This window comes from Macrosteles quadrilineatus, unplaced genomic scaffold, assembly GCF_028750875.1.
Source record: "Macrosteles quadrilineatus isolate MER2022 unplaced genomic scaffold, UCM_ALF_1.0 Scaffold_1__1_contigs__length_201487025, whole genome shotgun sequence".
NCBI lineage: Eukaryota > Metazoa > Arthropoda > Insecta > Hemiptera > Cicadellidae > Macrosteles > Macrosteles quadrilineatus.
The window spans coordinates 91,138,020-91,155,849 of record NW_026542594.1 but is presented as its reverse complement, the minus strand read 5'-3'; positions in this window follow the sequence as shown (position 1 = coordinate 91,155,849).

The window sequence follows — 17,830 nt, the reverse complement described above, 5'->3', positions numbered from 1 at the left end:
CCATCAAAAGAGAAACATGGTGAATTCCCTTGGGGCTCTGCCCCAGTGGCCTTTGAATTCCCATCCCATGTTATTCTTATGGAGAAAAACGGGGTTTTTGTCACAGCTAATTTGAGAGAACGGCTGGGCGTAGAAACTTGGTAGGGGTCTCTAAAGAAAGGTCTAGGTCTGTAGATGAGCCATCAAAAGAGGAACTAGGTCAATTCCCTTGGGACTCTGCCCCAGAAGCCTTAACCCTTTTAACCCCAGCGTCCGATATATCGGACGTAAGGTGTTTTGCGAAAATCCCCGACGTCCGATATATCGGACGTCTGTTATTTCATCATTTACTGACCACCTAGCAATCCAAACGCCTTCGAATTCGGGGTAACGCCTTTCGACGAATTGGACTACACATAGAAGTGTAGTTTGTCGTGATTTCACAAGATTTTCGTACTCTGTGTACTGTCGCTATTGGCTGTCGTCAGCTGTCGTATTGCCGGCCGGCGCCAGGTTCTGTTTATCTGTTTGTTTACGTTGTCGTCTGTATCGTGTAACCTCAGTGAATGTTTCCAACTTTATTTCGTGTTTCATTTCGCGAAATTTAGTGTTAATCTTTTGAAAATGAACAAAAGAAAAAGAGAGAAATCTCCTGTTAGTGAAAATTCGCTGCTCAGGAATCTTCGTGGGGTGGAAAACGTCGAAGTAAACGATGATGAGTTGAGTGATTCTTTTGTTGACAATATTGAAAGTTCCGATTCTGATAATGAATCAAGTTCTTCCGAAAATGAAACTCACAGTGATAGTGAGGATATTTTTGGGGATGATACGGATGAAGATCCAAACTTCGATCCATCCACAGTTATGTCTGAAGAATCTTCAGAAGACGAAGTCCAATCAACATCAAAGGGCAAGACTCTAGGTAGGCCTAGGTTTATGAAACTGACCTCAGTTGTTGAACACAACAAAAATATAGTTATAGATGAGGTTTTACAGTCTCAAAATGTAAATGATACAAATGTTGACGAGGACCAGGCCTCAAATGAAAATACAGTTCTTGGTCATGAAGGCCTAGGTCAAGGTTTATCAGGGCCAAATGAAAATCTTTCGGAACCCATAGGCCCATCAGCTGACAATAATTTAGTCAATAATTCAAACAATATCGAACCTCCCCAGATTGAAAGTCAGAGGCCTATACCTAGTGTAACAAATGATGTAGGCCTAGGCCTAGAAAATGTTGATCGCATTATAAATGATGTCATACAAGGCCTATTTGATCACAACATACCAGAACAACTCATAGAAAATGGAATTCCCCCAAATGAGAATCCTCTAGAGCCTGAGCCCACTGAAAATGTGATAAAATGGACTCAGGTTGATGACGATAACGATCCTGGTTACGACCACAACTTTACGTACAATGAGATCCCTGGTCCAAAACATGTACCAAATTCAGACGCCAAGCCTATTGAATATTTCAATTTATTTTTCACTGTTGGACTGCTGAGCACATTTGTGCTGCGGACAAATCAGTACGCAAATCAGTACATAAATTCACTAGCCAACATGTCGCCTCACTCGAGTGCTCGTAACTGGAAGCCAGTAAATCTGACCGAAATGAAAGGGTTCATAGCAGTTATTTTGAACATGGGCATTATCAGAAAACCAACAATAAGGAGTTATTGGTCCACATGTACGTCTCAAGCAACCCCTTGGTTCCGTGAAATGTTTAGCCGGAACCGCTTTGAAAGCCTTTTGCAGTTCTTCCATGTTGCCGATAATAGAACTCTTCCGAAGCCTAACGAACCAAATTACAATCCCTGTGGTAAATTTTTACCAGTAATGGAGCATGCAAATCGTGTATTTCGAACCTACTACACACCGCATCGTGAACTTTCTGTAGATGAAAGCCTTGTAGGCACAAAAAGTCATTCAAAAATCCTACAGTACTTACCCAACAAACACCACCATAAATGGGGGATAAAATTGTGGATGTTATGTGATTCTGTGACAAAGTACTGCTTAGCCTTTGATTGTTATAAAGGTTCTAAAAGTAATGATGGAAAAAAAGAACATGGTCTGGCTTACAAAGTTGTGAAAAATTTACTTTTGATTTGTCAGTATTTGAATAAAGGTTACCACATATTCCTGGATAATTTTTTTGTGAGTCTACCGTTAGCTGAATATCTGTACAGTAAATGTACCTTCTTGACTGGCACAGTGCGAAGAAACAGAAAAGGGATTCCAGAAGAAATCAAAGAAAACCTAGATGTAGGGGAAAAGAAGTATGTGCGAAATGGGCCTAATTTATTTTTATCCTACCGTGAAAAGAAGAGCCAGAAAAAACCAGTGATTTTGTTGTCAACTAAGGGAACTGCAAAATCTGTCGAAAAAGTGAAGAGAAGAGGCAATGAAAATGTTATAAAAACAAAACCAGAACTTATCAACACCTATAATATGTACATGGGAGGCGTTGACTCATCAGATCAGATGCTGTATTGCTACCTGGATGAGAGAAGAACTGTAAAATATTGGAAAAAGGTAGTTTTCAATATATTTGCCAGGATGGTACTAAATGCCTACATTATATACAAAGAAAATTGTACTGGAAAACAGCTTACAAGACTGCAGTTCACTATTGAAATTGTTGAGGAGTTGGCTCGTGAATGGTTGAACAGCAAAGCTCGACCGCCCAATATGGCTGGCGCTGGTGGCGATGATGGTATGCAGAACCATTTTGGAATGGAATATTTACCAGATAGAAAAGAAAGGAATTGTAGTGTTTGCAGCAAAGTAAGCACAGCAGCTGGTGGCACTAGGAAAAAAAGCAGGACAGTCTGCATAAGATGTAAAAAAGGCGTGCATGCCGTCTGTTTCAATCAACACAAATGCTAACTTTTTTATTTTTTTTATTGTTGTATATAGTAAATATTGAACTTTTATAAGTGTATAAAATAGTGTAAGTGCATAAATAGTGTGTGTAGTGACAGTGAAAACAATTTTTGGGAGTAAAGATGTCTTGTTTGCAATATGTCATTGATAGAGAACATTTTGTGATATTTGTTGGAAAGCCGCGGAAGTGCAGCATTTTCTTTGAACGAATTGTTCTTCATTATTTTCCAAGGTATGTTGATAATATTTATTTTCTATGTAGAGAAATAAATTTGCTATCAGATGACAACAATATTGTGGTGATGGGAAGACTTTTATTTTGTGTTATCTTGGTCTACTTTCAAAAAATAAAAACAAAAATAAATAAAAATTAGTAAACTGACAAATCTTTTTTATTTTTTTAAATTATGTTTTGTTTGTTGTTACAAATATTAAGTAGAGGAATTTTTGGGAATCAAATTTTAAAAAAAATTATTCAATTACAGTAATAAATAAAAAAGTTATAGCATTTTAAGTAAAATTCAGCGTTCCGCATATATTTTCCCTTGGGCATCTTGGCTACTCTATTAAAAAAGTAGCTGGGGTTAAAAGGGTTAAAAGTTGCCTCTTCAGATTTGTTTACATTACGACCATATGCATAATTCTACTTTTTAATGAGACAACTGTTAATATTTAAATGATGATTTATTGAATTTGTCAAAATTAAGTACAGTATTTTCAATAGTGCAGTAAAAATAAGAGAAAAATTCCATAAACCTAAAAAAAATTAGCACAACCGGGGAATTTGGTACAGATGTTGGGTGTACCTTCCTTTTGAACATACTAAAAGTCCCCTAAAATTGAAGCTGTGCTACGGCCGCCATATTGGAAAATGGCGGCATATTTCTGTATTTTTCACTATAGTGACTTTGTTATTAGAGATACATGAAAAAGCTAAATATACAAAATGTAGGTCATCTAAAAATACACATTTTTTGTATTTACCATCTTTCTCTAAACCCAACGGTTTTTGAGTTATTTGTTATTAAGTATAGATAGTTTTTTCTATTAATCAAAAATAGGTGAAACACATGGAAATTGACCGTTACTTTCAAGGATTATGATAATTTATCCTATTTAATTAAATAGTGTGATACTATAAAATCTTAAAATTTAAGCTTATTTTATGAGTAAAACTACTTTGCCACAGCAAACCTGCAGACTCAGCAAATTTCCTTTTGATTGGATGTTTTATTAATTGTATTTAAATAAAATCAGATTCAACAGGTACCTAGGTTTGCTGCTACAGGTAGGTTATTATAGTGTGTTTTTTTTAGTAAAATATCAATAAATTAGTATAAAATAATTAATTTTCCAAGTTTGATCATAATAAATCTATAAACAAACAAACTGCAACAGTTAACTAATTCATAATAATAGCATGGTAGCTTAAGATTTACAATTTACAAATTTAAATATACAAATTTTGGTTGTGTTTACTAAAAATATGGCGATTATTCGTCACGATTCGAATACCAACCGAAGGGGTTTTCAAAAGGAGATGAAGCAAGTAATTTAAGTACTGTAATATTAACTCGTAGCAAGTATCGGAAATATTGTATGGAGTGAGGAAATCAACCATATTTTGTAAACTACGCAATAGTCATATTAATATTTTATACTCATTTGTACCCATTTAATAAATTAACATTTTAATATTTTGATGACACTACCACTATCACTCTGATATCAACTAAGTGGGATGAATAATTGTCGTAAACCTTGAAAGTAACCGTCGATTGCGATGGGTTTCACCGATTTTTGATAAATAAAACTAACTATACCATAATTAATTGAATGAACGAAGTGAATTCTCATACTGGTGTAAAATGCATCTCATGTAAATCCAAAAACTCGAGAATGACTACGTATATGAAGTTGATGTTTTGCACAAAGGTTCTTTATCATATTATCTTGGTTAAGTTCGTTATTGGAGATTATTTGTTCAGTAATAATTATAAAATCCTAAAAAAACCATTTTAATTTTCCCCCATTAGAATAACATTAGGAGCTACCTTCTTCTTCTTTTTTTTGTTTACATTTTACAAGCAACAATTTTGTTGTGAATTCTAGAGACCGAAGTGAATTCTATTATTTCTTTCATCCATGGAGTAAACAGTTTTAACATCTGTAGGTATATTATATTAGTCAATGGTTTTATGCTTAATAAATCTTTAATTTATAATTATTAAAAAAAAATTATCGGAGGAAATAAATATGGGATATAAAAATATCCACCGAAATGTATTACAATCGATAAAAATGTTTAGGTAGTCATGTTTGAACTTTTTACATGTTTTTATGGTTGTTAGTTTAGTAGGCCTAGGCTTGAATTAAGTAAGACCACAGTCCTTGGAATGATTGTTAATTAAAATAATGGGTGAATTTTATCACTTGGGTGGCATGATGGGTTTCTAAAAATAAGTGGTTTTAACATTGTCTTGAGCTTTTTATATTGTTAATTTTCAATATTATTATTATAGCACACTCTGCCTATGCCTATCAGATTTTTTTAAGAGTTATTTTTTTTTTCAAACATATAGGCTAATAAGTTAAATAGTTTCTTTTTTTCTTATCGTCTGTTGTTTTGTTTGTTAGTGCTTTCTGTCGGGTGTATTTGTTGTTAATTTTGGTTGTAAAATAAAATAGTTAACATTTTGATACAATCATTTTAATGAAAACACCGCAAATATTACTCATTTTAGTTAGAGTGTAAGAGTTAATTCACTTTATACCTATCTTTGTCACTGTTATCAATGGCAAAAACTAGATCTATAGGTTAGGAACTGAGTGAGCCATGGCCATTGGTTAAAGACCATTAGATTCTAAGCAAGGAAGGAACTTAAATTACTGTGTCTGGTTAAGTGTTTCAAAAATTAATCGTCATTATTGAGATATGATCTTTCAAGTGTTTTTTTAAATTTAATATTAGGCCTATAACTTAACGTTATCCGGTAAGTTATAAGCTAGGCCTATTTAACTTAACTTGGTTACACTATCAAGTGTAACTGACAGAGTATTCCCTATGAAGTAGGGTAGCCTGTAATCAAAGGTAATAGGCCTAGCCTACCTTGGCCTTTTCTTTAGTCTAATAATTTAAATCAAAGGACCTAGGGTAGGCCTAAGTTAATAGATCAATTTATTCTAACCTTTAACTTGTATAAGTTAGCCTATCTCTGGCCATAAGCTGGGTTTTCCTTGGCGCAGAGTGCGGAAAGGCGATTTAACAACGTCTTCCGACGCGCTTCTAGGAAAACAGTTAACTAAACATTAACTTAAATGACTGTAAGATGCCTAAGACATGAGGAGGGCCTCACTTTCGTTTACGTCCACACTCATTCTAATGAATATATCATCAATATAAGTTTATCGATTATTCCATTCGATATATCAAGTTTGGTAAGTTAACTATGTTTACGTTAACCGAATGAAATACAGTAATCGATATAATCGAATAATTGATATCTTAGGCCTATCAATATTTTTCATTCGAATCAGTGTAAGGATGTTTAAACTTAACTGAAGTCAAGAGGAGTCTGTGTTTTGCAATCCGTTTCTGTGCCTAACTTAGCTTAGGAAACTCCAGCTCCAGGTTAAGTAGGCCTAGGGTGAGTTAAGTTAGGTATGTAGACCTAACTTATCTGTCTGCAGTCAAGTTTCTATAAAAAGCCTACTACATGCAGGCCTAAGTTAGGTTTAAAGCATTCGTAGCTCATCTGAATCTCTAAATAGTTTGAACTTATGTAACGAGTGTTCTAAAAGTCAGTTAACCTAAGAATTTCTCATTTAAGTTAGTAGGCCTAGGCATGGGTGGAGTTCCACTAAAACTTGCGATATTTTATCAAATTAATAATAAGCTATATCAATTACGATTCGGTTCGATGAATTTTAAAAACTTAGGTATAACCTATAGACCCTACCGGTAAACAATAACAAGCAAAAAAGATCCAATTTTGATGAAATTTGGTATAAACGTGTAAACATAGGCTAGGCCTACATTAATTTTCGTAAACCAGCATGATCTAACTATAGGAACGGGAGTTTTGGGGGGTTTTATGAGGTAAAAATAGAATTTTCTCATTTTTGACCAAACACAAAATTTTACAATTTCTTTCCAAGCCATTTTGTAGAGCTTAAAAACCAAATAATTTAGTATAATGAAGCGTTATCATACATCTAATAGTTACTGTATGGAGGAAATTCCAAAAATTTTTAATTTTAAATAGGTAGCTATTATTCTTATGGAGATTAATTCAACTGTTGTACCTGTAGTTTGCTTGTTTTTGAGCATATATTGATCAAAGTGCTTTAATTGGTGTGAACCTGGCAATAACTCCAGCAATAAGTAGTGCGCACGCCCTATAAAATTATTGCTGGCCGTTTAGCGAGAAAATACGGCTGCGTACCATATTACCGATGATGTCACCAGATAGAGGATACTTTAACGGACACGACAGTATCAATATCATGTACCTGGGGGATAAGTTGGGGGGGGGGGGTAAAGTCAGCAATAAGAAGTGAGCGTCCCTTATAATGTCTATTGCTGGCCGTTTTGCAGGAAAATAAGGCCACGTACCTTATTACCAATAATGTCACAAGATAGAGGACACTTTAACGGACACGACAGTATCAATATCATGTACCTAGGGGATAAGTTAGGGGGGTAAAGTCATCAAAAATTCGAAAAAATCTATTGCTGGCCGTTTAGCGGAAAAATCCGGCCGCGTACTTTATTACCGATAGTGTCAACAGATAGAGGACACTTTAACGGACACGACAGTATCAATATCATGTAAGTGGGGGATAAGTTAGGGAGGGTAAAGTCAGCAATAAGTAGTGAGCGCGCCTAATAAAATCTATTGCTGGCCGTTTTGCGGGGAAATACGGCCGAGTACCTTATTACCAACGATGTCACAAGATAGAGGACACTTTAACGGACACGACAGTATCAATATCATGTACCTGGGGGATAAGTTAGGGAGGGTAAAGTCAGCAATAAGTAGTGACCGCGCATAATAAAATCTATTGCTGGCCGTTTTGCGGGAAAATACGGCCACGTACCTTATTACCGATGATGTCACAAGATAGAGGACACTTTAACGGAGACGACAGTATCAATATCATGTACCTGGGGGAGAGGTTAGGGGGGATAAAGCCAGCAATAAATCGAAAAAATCAATCGCTGTCCATTAAGCGGAAAAATCCAGCCGCGTACCTTATTATCGATAATGCCAGCAGATAAAGGACACGAAAGTATCAATATCATGTTTCTGGGGAATAAGTTTAGGGGGGGGGGGGTGTGGTCAGCAATAAATAAAAAAATCTTTTGCTGTCCGTTTAGCGGGAAAATCCAGCTGCGTACCTTCTTATGGATAATGCCAGCAGATAAAGGACACTTTAATGGACACGACAGTATCAATATCATGTATCTGGGGAATAAGTTAAGGGGGGGGGTAAAGTCAGCAATTAGTAGTGAGCGCGCTTCATAAAATCTATTGCTGGCCGTTTTGTGGAAAAATACGGCCGCGTACCTTCTTATCAATAATGCCAGCAGATAAAGGACACTTTAATGGGCACGATAGTATCAATATCATGTACCTGGGGGATAAGTTAGAGGGGGGGGGGGTAAAGTCAGCAATAAGTAGTGAGCGCGCTTCATAAAATTTTTGCTAGCCGTTTTGCTGTTTTGACCCCAGTCGCGCACCCTCGCCACTAGGTTCCATCTTACGCGACCAGCGGGCCATGTTATCAAATGCTGTTGCTGTTTATTACGCGCAGCCAGTCACACCTGTAGCTTCCTCAAACGACTGGCAGTCGCGGTCACGCGCAACTAGTGTCCTCTATCTGTTGGCATCATCGGTAATAATCATGGCCGGAATTTCTGCTAAACGACCAGCAATAGATTTTTTAGACTCATTGCTGACTTAGCCCCCCCTAACTTATCCCCCAGGTACATGATAGTGATACTGTCGTGTCCGTTAAAGTGTCCTCTATCTGGTGACATCATCAGTACCGCAAAACTTCTGAAAACGGTATCTTCCCGCAAAACGGCCAGCAATAGATTTTATAAGGCATGCACACTACTTATTGTTGACTTTACCCCCCCCCCCCCCTAACTTATCCCCCATTTACATGATAGTGATACTATCGTGTCCGTTAAAGTGTCCTCTATCTGGTGACATTATCGGTAATATGGTACGTGGCCGTATTTTTCCGCAAAACGGCCGGCAATAGATTTTATAAGGTGCACTGACTTCTTATTGCTGACTTAACCCCCCCCCCCCCTAACTTATCACCCAGGTGCATGATATTGATACTGTCGTGTCTGTTAAAGTGTCCTCTATCTGGTGACATCATCGGTTATATGGTACGCGGCCGTATCTTCCCGCAAAACGGCCAGCAATGGATTTTATAGGGCGCGTGCACTACTTATTGCTGGAGTTATTGCTGGGTTCACACAAGTAGTGCATTGTATATGGTTGAATATCTGAAAATACATTCATTTCTTACTAAACTACTAACGTTTTACAATAAAAAAACACTTTTTTACTCTCCTTGTTGCAGCAAACCTAAGTTCTCGTTTAACTAATTGAATTTAAATAGGTATTAGCCTAAATTTGATATTTTTAAGGAGACATTTTAGTTTAAATCCAATAAAGCAAATAGGCCTTAATAAGCCTACCTAGACCTAAAAAGGTAATGTATAACTTTCTTCTAGCTACTAAACCTGTGTTCTTAGTAGGCCTACTTAGGTTAAGTTACCCATTTTCAGGGGGGCAGTTTCGCAGGGAACCTAGCCTACGATATATTATAAGATGAAATATTCGTTTGATATAGCCTATAAGTTTAGGCTAGGCCTATAAAATATCGTAATCAGTTCATTTCTAGGTGATACAACTTAATTACCTTAATCCATTTATCATGTAGGCCTAGGTCTCTTTCAATATTGAACAATTTATGCATAACATATTTTTTAAGGATACTCTTTACACTGTGTAGCTTACTTTTTAGTTTATAATAGGCCTAATAACAAAGGTAGCATTTCTAAAAAACAACATCAATTTATTGTGTATGATTTGTTTAAGACATTGGCTACGGAAAGTTAACTTTGATTTTTCATGAGTTTATAAAAAAGTACCTTAACATAACTATAAATCGGTTCAATAATAACCTAATTATCGTATCAAATTTTAATTAATCTTAAGATACCAAATGATATAAATAAAAAAATAAAAAAAAAACATTAACGAAGCATTTTATTTTTGTATCCATAGTTGTTTTGTTATTAGGTGGCCTAGGCCTATTATAGTCATAGACAGTAGTTTAATTTATGAAATAAAAAAAAACAAAAACCGAACAAACCATTAATCAATTTTATGTTTAGGCTACATCGGGGGGAAATAAAGAATATTTTTTATTACAAAACTAGCTGTTGTACCCGTGCTTTGCAACGGGAAGAGGACACAAAATATAAACTGTTAATCTTTATATCTGTTGCATAATAGTTACACATCCGCCAACGAAACAAAATTCAACGTTCATGGCCTTAATAGAATCGTTTAAGTTAGGCATTTTAAATATGGTAAGTAATGGATACCACCATTTTTGGTTTTGATTAATTTTAAATCTTGTTTAGGCTGATATGAGAAAAACTGACCAAATCTTCGAATAAAACGTTGACATACATGATTTACATTCATCTTCCTTACTTAAATATCTTTTAATTTATTATTGTCATTTTAAATTTCAATTTTGAAGTTTCAAAAATACTAATAATAGGTTAAATTAAATTTAAATGAAGATTTTTTTTTAAATTCACTCTTCTTTATATTAAATCACAAATTCTTTCATCTTCAGTTAGTTTCTTCACTCACAATAAATCAGTAGCAGAACTAAGTCAGCTGTTATAAACTTTAGAAACATTGCTGTGCCTTATCAATCATTTGAAATACTAAATAAAGTATATCTATAGGCACTATAACAAATTTTAAACAAATAATTTAGCATTCAAGACAGCAGACAAAACTAATATGATTATCAAAGCATTAAGGACAAAAAAATCTAATAGCAAATACAGTATATGTTTCATTGCATCTCTGATTCTACTCTACAAAAATATCAACAAACAACTTAAAATAAAAAAAACCAGTTCTTATAATCAGTTCCATCGTCCATTGCCTTTACATTTTCACACTTACCATTAAGTAAACATAGTAACAGATATTTCATTGATTTTAGAAACAAAAGAACACTGTGTACTGCTTAGTTTTATGATATTTTCTTTGGTTTAATTTAATCAGTGGTGTGGCAACACACAAATAATAAATGTATCAAATAAAGTAAATGTGAACTGAAAGCTATGTTAAGATAAAATAAGAGTGTTTTGTATTAGCATTTGATAATTAAATATAGTTACATATATTCAACAGATTTTAGAAAACAAAAATCAACGTACAATTTAGTTATTGATGATATTCTTGAGTTTAATTTAAGCATAGGTTTAGCAAAACACAATAACTTAATTTACCTGAATATACATATAACAAACAATGTGATGTGCAAGTTACGTTAAGTTAATCTAAAATAGGTTAAGCAGTTTATCTTATAAGTAACCATTAAGTAAACATAGTAACAGATATTTCATTGATTTTAGAAACAAAAGAACACTGTGTACTGCTTAGTTTTATGATATTTTCTTTGGTTTAATTTAATCAGTGGTGTGGCAACACACAAATAATAAATGTATCAAATAAAGTAAATGTGAACTGAAAGCTATGTTAAGATAAAATAAGAGTGTTTTGTATTAGCATTTGATAATTAAATATAGTTACATATATTCAACAGATTTTAGAAAACAAAAATCAACGTACAATTTAGTTATTGATGATATTCTTGAGTTTAATTTAAGCATAGGTTTAGCAAAACACAATAACTTAATTTACCTAAATATACATATAACAAACAATGTGATGTGCAAGTTACGTTAAGTTAATCTAAAATAGGTTAAGCAGTTAGAATTTATTTAAAGTAGCCTGCAAATTCATACAAAACATCTATACATTGTAATTTTCATACTGTTTTCATGAAAACATACCAATAACATTATTTTCATAACTTAGACGCTTTAAAAAAATCCAAAGCAGAGCCGGAGTTGTTACAGCTACGGTTATAGTTTCTGTTTTTTATATAACCATTGACATAGTTATAGAATGAATAATCCATGATAAAAGGTTAGATTAAAATAAACCTACCTCATAGTTATGGAAAATATTATATTTAATTTCTTTGTATCAGCTGTCTGAAATTGTGAAATATGCAGTTTAGCAGTTCTTCTTGTTTACATTTAAATGTCAAAGCAAATGTAAACAAACATTGTTAGTGTTCTCCTCACAGCCATGGAGACCAATCATTATTTACTTTTAAAATCTTCACCTCAGAACTTTTAAAGCCAAAGGGGCAAAGCCTACGGCCAGTATCGAAATGTGAATAGTCCTATAATGATCCTTGGTATTGTAACTATAATTTTGTAAAATTTAAGCCCAGTTGGTTCAGTAGTTTTTGCACCTATTAGTAACACACATACAGACAGACACCATTAGATTTTTATATAATAGTATAGATTAAATCGGATAAATACCGATATATTGTAATGTTAAGTATTTATCCGAAAGAACATCTTCACGGAAATTATTTAGTATGTCATCATTGCGATATGATGTACTTTATAGATGTTTAATTGCAGTTTCTTTCACGCTGAATCCAAAAATGCAATTGGTTTTTGTCGGTGAGATTCCTAAGTGGCTGTAAAAAGAAGGTTAAAATTACGAATCTGAGGTTCATTTAGCGGTTCAGATGATAATATGGCGTGGTCTGGACGGATCCGTATGCGTATGTATTATTGTCTGAAAGTTTCGTTGTAATTAGTAATACAACATCAGTAATACAACTCCGTTACTAAGCAGAATAGAGTTTGCGTATTACGAAATGCATAGGAGTCGACGTATAAGAGCTTCGCTCGCTCCGCTCAATTAATGTTTTTGGTACTGTACAGTAATACATTGAAATACTTTCAACTTATTTGGCCATGTATCACACACAATTTAGTTGTGCATCATAGAATTCGTTAGGTTAAAAAAGAAGTGATACTCAGCCCATGATTTTTAATCACTCTGTCACATGATTACAGGACCACCTTGAGGGGGGGGGGCTAAGGGGGCATATGCCCAGGGACACGGGCCCTAACTTAGGTTGGACAATTTTTAGTGTCAAACTGACCCCAGTTGCTTTTTGCTTTGGGGTTTTAAAAATTATTGCCATGTGAATTAACAGGTTTACATTAACATCCCTAGCCAAAAACATAACAAACACCACTGACACTGATGTTATAATTTATGATAGACAACAGTAGAGCTTATGCTATTTATATTTGATTTTGGATAGATATATGTGGCATTAGAATTATTTCTAAAATAAAAGAGCATTACGCCCGTAGTACAAAAAAATCGTTGTTAGTCTGGCCACTGCCGCCGCACAAACTTGCGGCAGGGGCAGGGTGAGGGGCCAAAGACAGATTATATGTACATGGAATTGTCTTCGTTCATTCTCATACGCGACTTCGGAGCGTACTCCTAGTTAGTCACCAACATGAACTAGACACGAAAAACACCCTTCCAAATTTACAATGGGATGTCAAGTATAGTTAGTTAGTGTGGTGGTGCCATCAAAATACTAAAATGTTAACTATTAAATGGATAAAAAATTAAGATAAAATATTAATATGACTATTGCGTACTTTACAAAATATGGTAGATTACCTTACTGCATACAATATTTTCGGTGCTTGGTACGAATTAATATTACTTAAATAACAGGCTCCATCTCCTTTTGAAAACCCATTTGGTTAATATTCTAATCGTGACGAATAATCGCCATCTTTTTAGTAAACACAACCAAAATTTGTATATTCAAATTTGTTTATTGTAAATTTAAAACTCCCATGCTATTCTTATGAATTAGTTAACTGTTGCAGTTTGCTTGTTTATAGATATATTTTGATCAAACTTGGGAAATTAGTTATTTTATAGTAAGGTATTGATATTTAAAAAAAACACACTATAATAACCTTCCTGTAGCAGCAAACCTAGGTACCTGTTGAACCTATAATTTTATTTATATACATTTTTTAATAAAACATCCAATCAAATGGAAATTTGCTGAGTCTGCAGGTTTGCTGTGGCGGAGTTGTTTTACTCATAAAATAAGCTTAAATTTTTAGATTTTCTAGTATCACACTATTTAACTAAATAGGATAAATTATCATAATCCTTTAAAGTAACGGTCAATTTCCATGTGTTTCGCCTATTTTTGATAAATAGAAAAAACTAAATATACTTAATAACAAATAACTCAAAAATCGTTGGGTTTAGAGAAAGATGGTAAATACAAAAAATGTGTATTTTTAGATGACCTACATTTTGTATATTTAGCTTTTTCCTGTATCTCTAATAATAAAGTCACTATAGCGAAAAATACAGAAATATGCCGCCATTTTCCAATATGGCGGCCGTAGCACAGCTTCAATTTTAGGGGACTTTTAGTATGTTCAAAAGGAAGGTACACCCAACATCTGTACCAAATTCCCCGGTTGTGCTAATTTTTTTTGGGTCAAAACATATTTTTACTGTACTACAATGGGTTTTTATGATTTTAAAATGGACTTTCTTCTGCATCGTGTCCAGTGTTGGGAAGTAGCGCGCTACAAGTAGCGACGCTACAGTAGCGCGCTACTTTTTTTGTAGCGTTAGCTGTAGCTACGCTACTTTTAAGATTTTTGTAGCTTTAGCTGTAGCTAGCTACATTTTTAAAGTAGTTGTAGCGGAATTTTAGCTACTTTTATCGCTACATTAACATTTGTTTGAGATAGTGATTTTTATCATAACCTCAACCTTACGTGAAACAACCTCTTTCAAATTGAGATTTTCAAAAAAATTAGGCCTACTTTCTTGGCTTCAAACAGCTGGTTGCAGCCGTTTCATTCCCTATTACAACGTTGTGTGGACATAGAGGCCATTAAATGAGTGTTATCCACATTTTTGGCTCTCATTTCCTTAATTTACTACTCTATGATTACTGTCAGATAAAATAAACTCGCTAGATGCAGACGACGTTTAAACGGTGCCGGTGACAAGAGAAGCTAGAAGCTATTGAATTGAATGCTTGCAAGTGATTGACAGGACAGGGGAATTAGTAATCAATTTAGTTTCTTTATTATATCGATAATGCTTCAACTTGGGGTTTAATGGAAACCAACACACCTTGAAATAGTGAGAAAGCTGGTCTATCAACCTTTGCTTCAGCTGTTGATTGTGGTTTATCATCACAAGCCCTTCCTTGGTTAGATTACGAAGATTTTTCAAAGGTTTACTAAATTAGCAAAGAGGAAATTACCTAATAAGATTTAAGATATGCCTAGACTACATATGATAATTGTAATGAAAAAATCTCCATATAACATGAAACTTCCATTGAAAAAATAGCATAGTTTGCTCCTGCTAACAGCTCTTGTATAGGACTGAGGCTATGGTTTAAGACGAATACCAAGTTCAATTATTATGAATATATCTGTCTAGTCCTTGCAAGAACAAGTCTACTATAGCCAACTTGTTACATAGCCAAGTAGGCCTACATGTTATTTTTACTTTACAAATTTCATCATCGATTTCAGGATAAGTTGCTGAATACTGTTTTCTCTACCAACTAGGTTGAAGTTCAACCTAGTTGGTAGAGAAAACAGTATTCAGCAACTTATCCTGAAATCGGCTTTTAATTTAAACATGATGAAATTTGTAAAGTAAAAATAACATGTAGGCCAACTTGGCTATGTAACAAGTTGGCTATAGTAGGCTTGTGGTTGAAGCACAATTTGCCCTATGCATAATGACAATAAAGGACGATTTCTTGACATTGAAAAGTGTTATTCGTAGAATAAGTAATTTATCACTTTAAAAGTTATAGCAATGTTGTTTTTAACATTAAAAGTAAAGAAAGGCAATAAACTCCAATTTCAGTAGGCTAGGCTCTGTAACACAAAAAGTATTTTTAAATAATCTTTTTGCAGTTTTATTGGTCTTAATTGTTGATATAAAACATCTATAAATTAATCTATATGAAATTAATAAAATTAGCTTTTAAAATATAGTTTGGTTGTATGTCCTTTGAACTTAATGAAAATTACATTTTTAAAAATAATGCAATATTTAAAAATAATTACTAAATATGATGGGACACCCAACTATTTGGTTCTGTTGTTGTAATGTTAGGTTTATAATGCCAACAAATTAAATACAATCTAGGAATAATTTGTTTTTCCAAGTAATGTAGATACAATACTGACATTTTTTTAAATGTTTGTTCAATAAAAATGTAGTTGCAATTAATTTTACATTTACCTAATGTGCGTGGAATAAAAATTAACGTCTTTGGAAAAGTAGCTAAAATTGTAGCTGTGGCTACATTTCATTGTAGTTGTAGTTGTAGCTAGCTACTTTTTCGGAACTGTAGCTGTAGCTGTAGCTAAGCTACTTTTTTGGAAATGTAGCAGTAGTTGTAGCTAGCTACATTTTAAAAGTAGCTTCCCCAACACTGATCGTGTCATGTTTTGCAACATAATTTGCTATTACCAAATCAGTGGAAAATCCTATTATCACAGTAACTCTTTTCTTTTATGGAGTTAACTTATATCTATTGTATGGGTTTGTTTCTGCCTTTTTTACCACTTCTTGGAGATTGTACATAGGTGATATTCGTTGGCATATTGCATCTGTAGACGAAACTTGGGTTGGTGTATGGAATGGAAAAGAGTGAGAAATCCTGGACAATTTGATATAGGCTAAAAATAAAACTGAATTAACACTATTCTACATTTCTTGAGCAATCATTGAAATAACCGATTTGCAAACAATGGAAACATAGAAAAAGTCATAGAACACAACCAAGTAGAAGAAATAGAAATAAAGTTTTCTTTTAATTTATAATCGTTATCATAGACAACCTAATGCGGCTATGAGAGGGAAACATTTGTAGAAACCACGAAAAAAACAAGATCAGCTTTTTGAAAAAAAAAATATATTAACAAAAGATTTTGATTATATCTAACTGTTGTGTAGATTGTGAGTATTTCCATAATCTTTGAGTCGCCTCTAATGCAATTGCTCGAATTCGAGCAACAGGTACACTAGTATTATACTAAAAATCAATGTGTTTGGTGTGGTACTTGCTTGGGTTTATGAAATAGATTTCCAGAAATATGGTCTGCCACATTGTCATATGCTGCTTATTCTTGATGAAAATTATTGTAGTCATTTTAGAAACTAACGTGCAAGGAAGAGACAACGCTGTGTACCACGAGGTTTTACTGTAGAATTCATTATAAAATATTCGTTTAACTACATGTTTTGTTATTTTACATTAGGAATAGGAATACATAGATATCTATTCATCTATATTATTACATGAAACTTTGTGAACAATAAGGCTTCTTTGTTTTAAGGTTTAACCCCATATATTATATACCAAAATGTTCGTCTAGATGTGTAGATTTGCAAACTGACCTGTCCTTTTGTTTAAAGTCACTTGGGCTCTGCCCCAGTGGCTTTTAAGGTTCCCATGTTATCCTATGAAGAACATATTTGTTTACATTATGATCAGCTGGATAATTTAATTGCTGTTAATATTTTAGTTGCAATTAACCCTTTAGCCGCCACGATCCGATTAATCGGATCGCAGTTGTCTTGCCAAGATATGAAATATCGGATGCTCGCTAAATGCTATTTTTCGGGCTTATATCCCATCCAGATGTCACAGATTATACATGAATCAATTTAGTAGGCATTGGGCTTCATGGATAAACTACGTTTGGTGT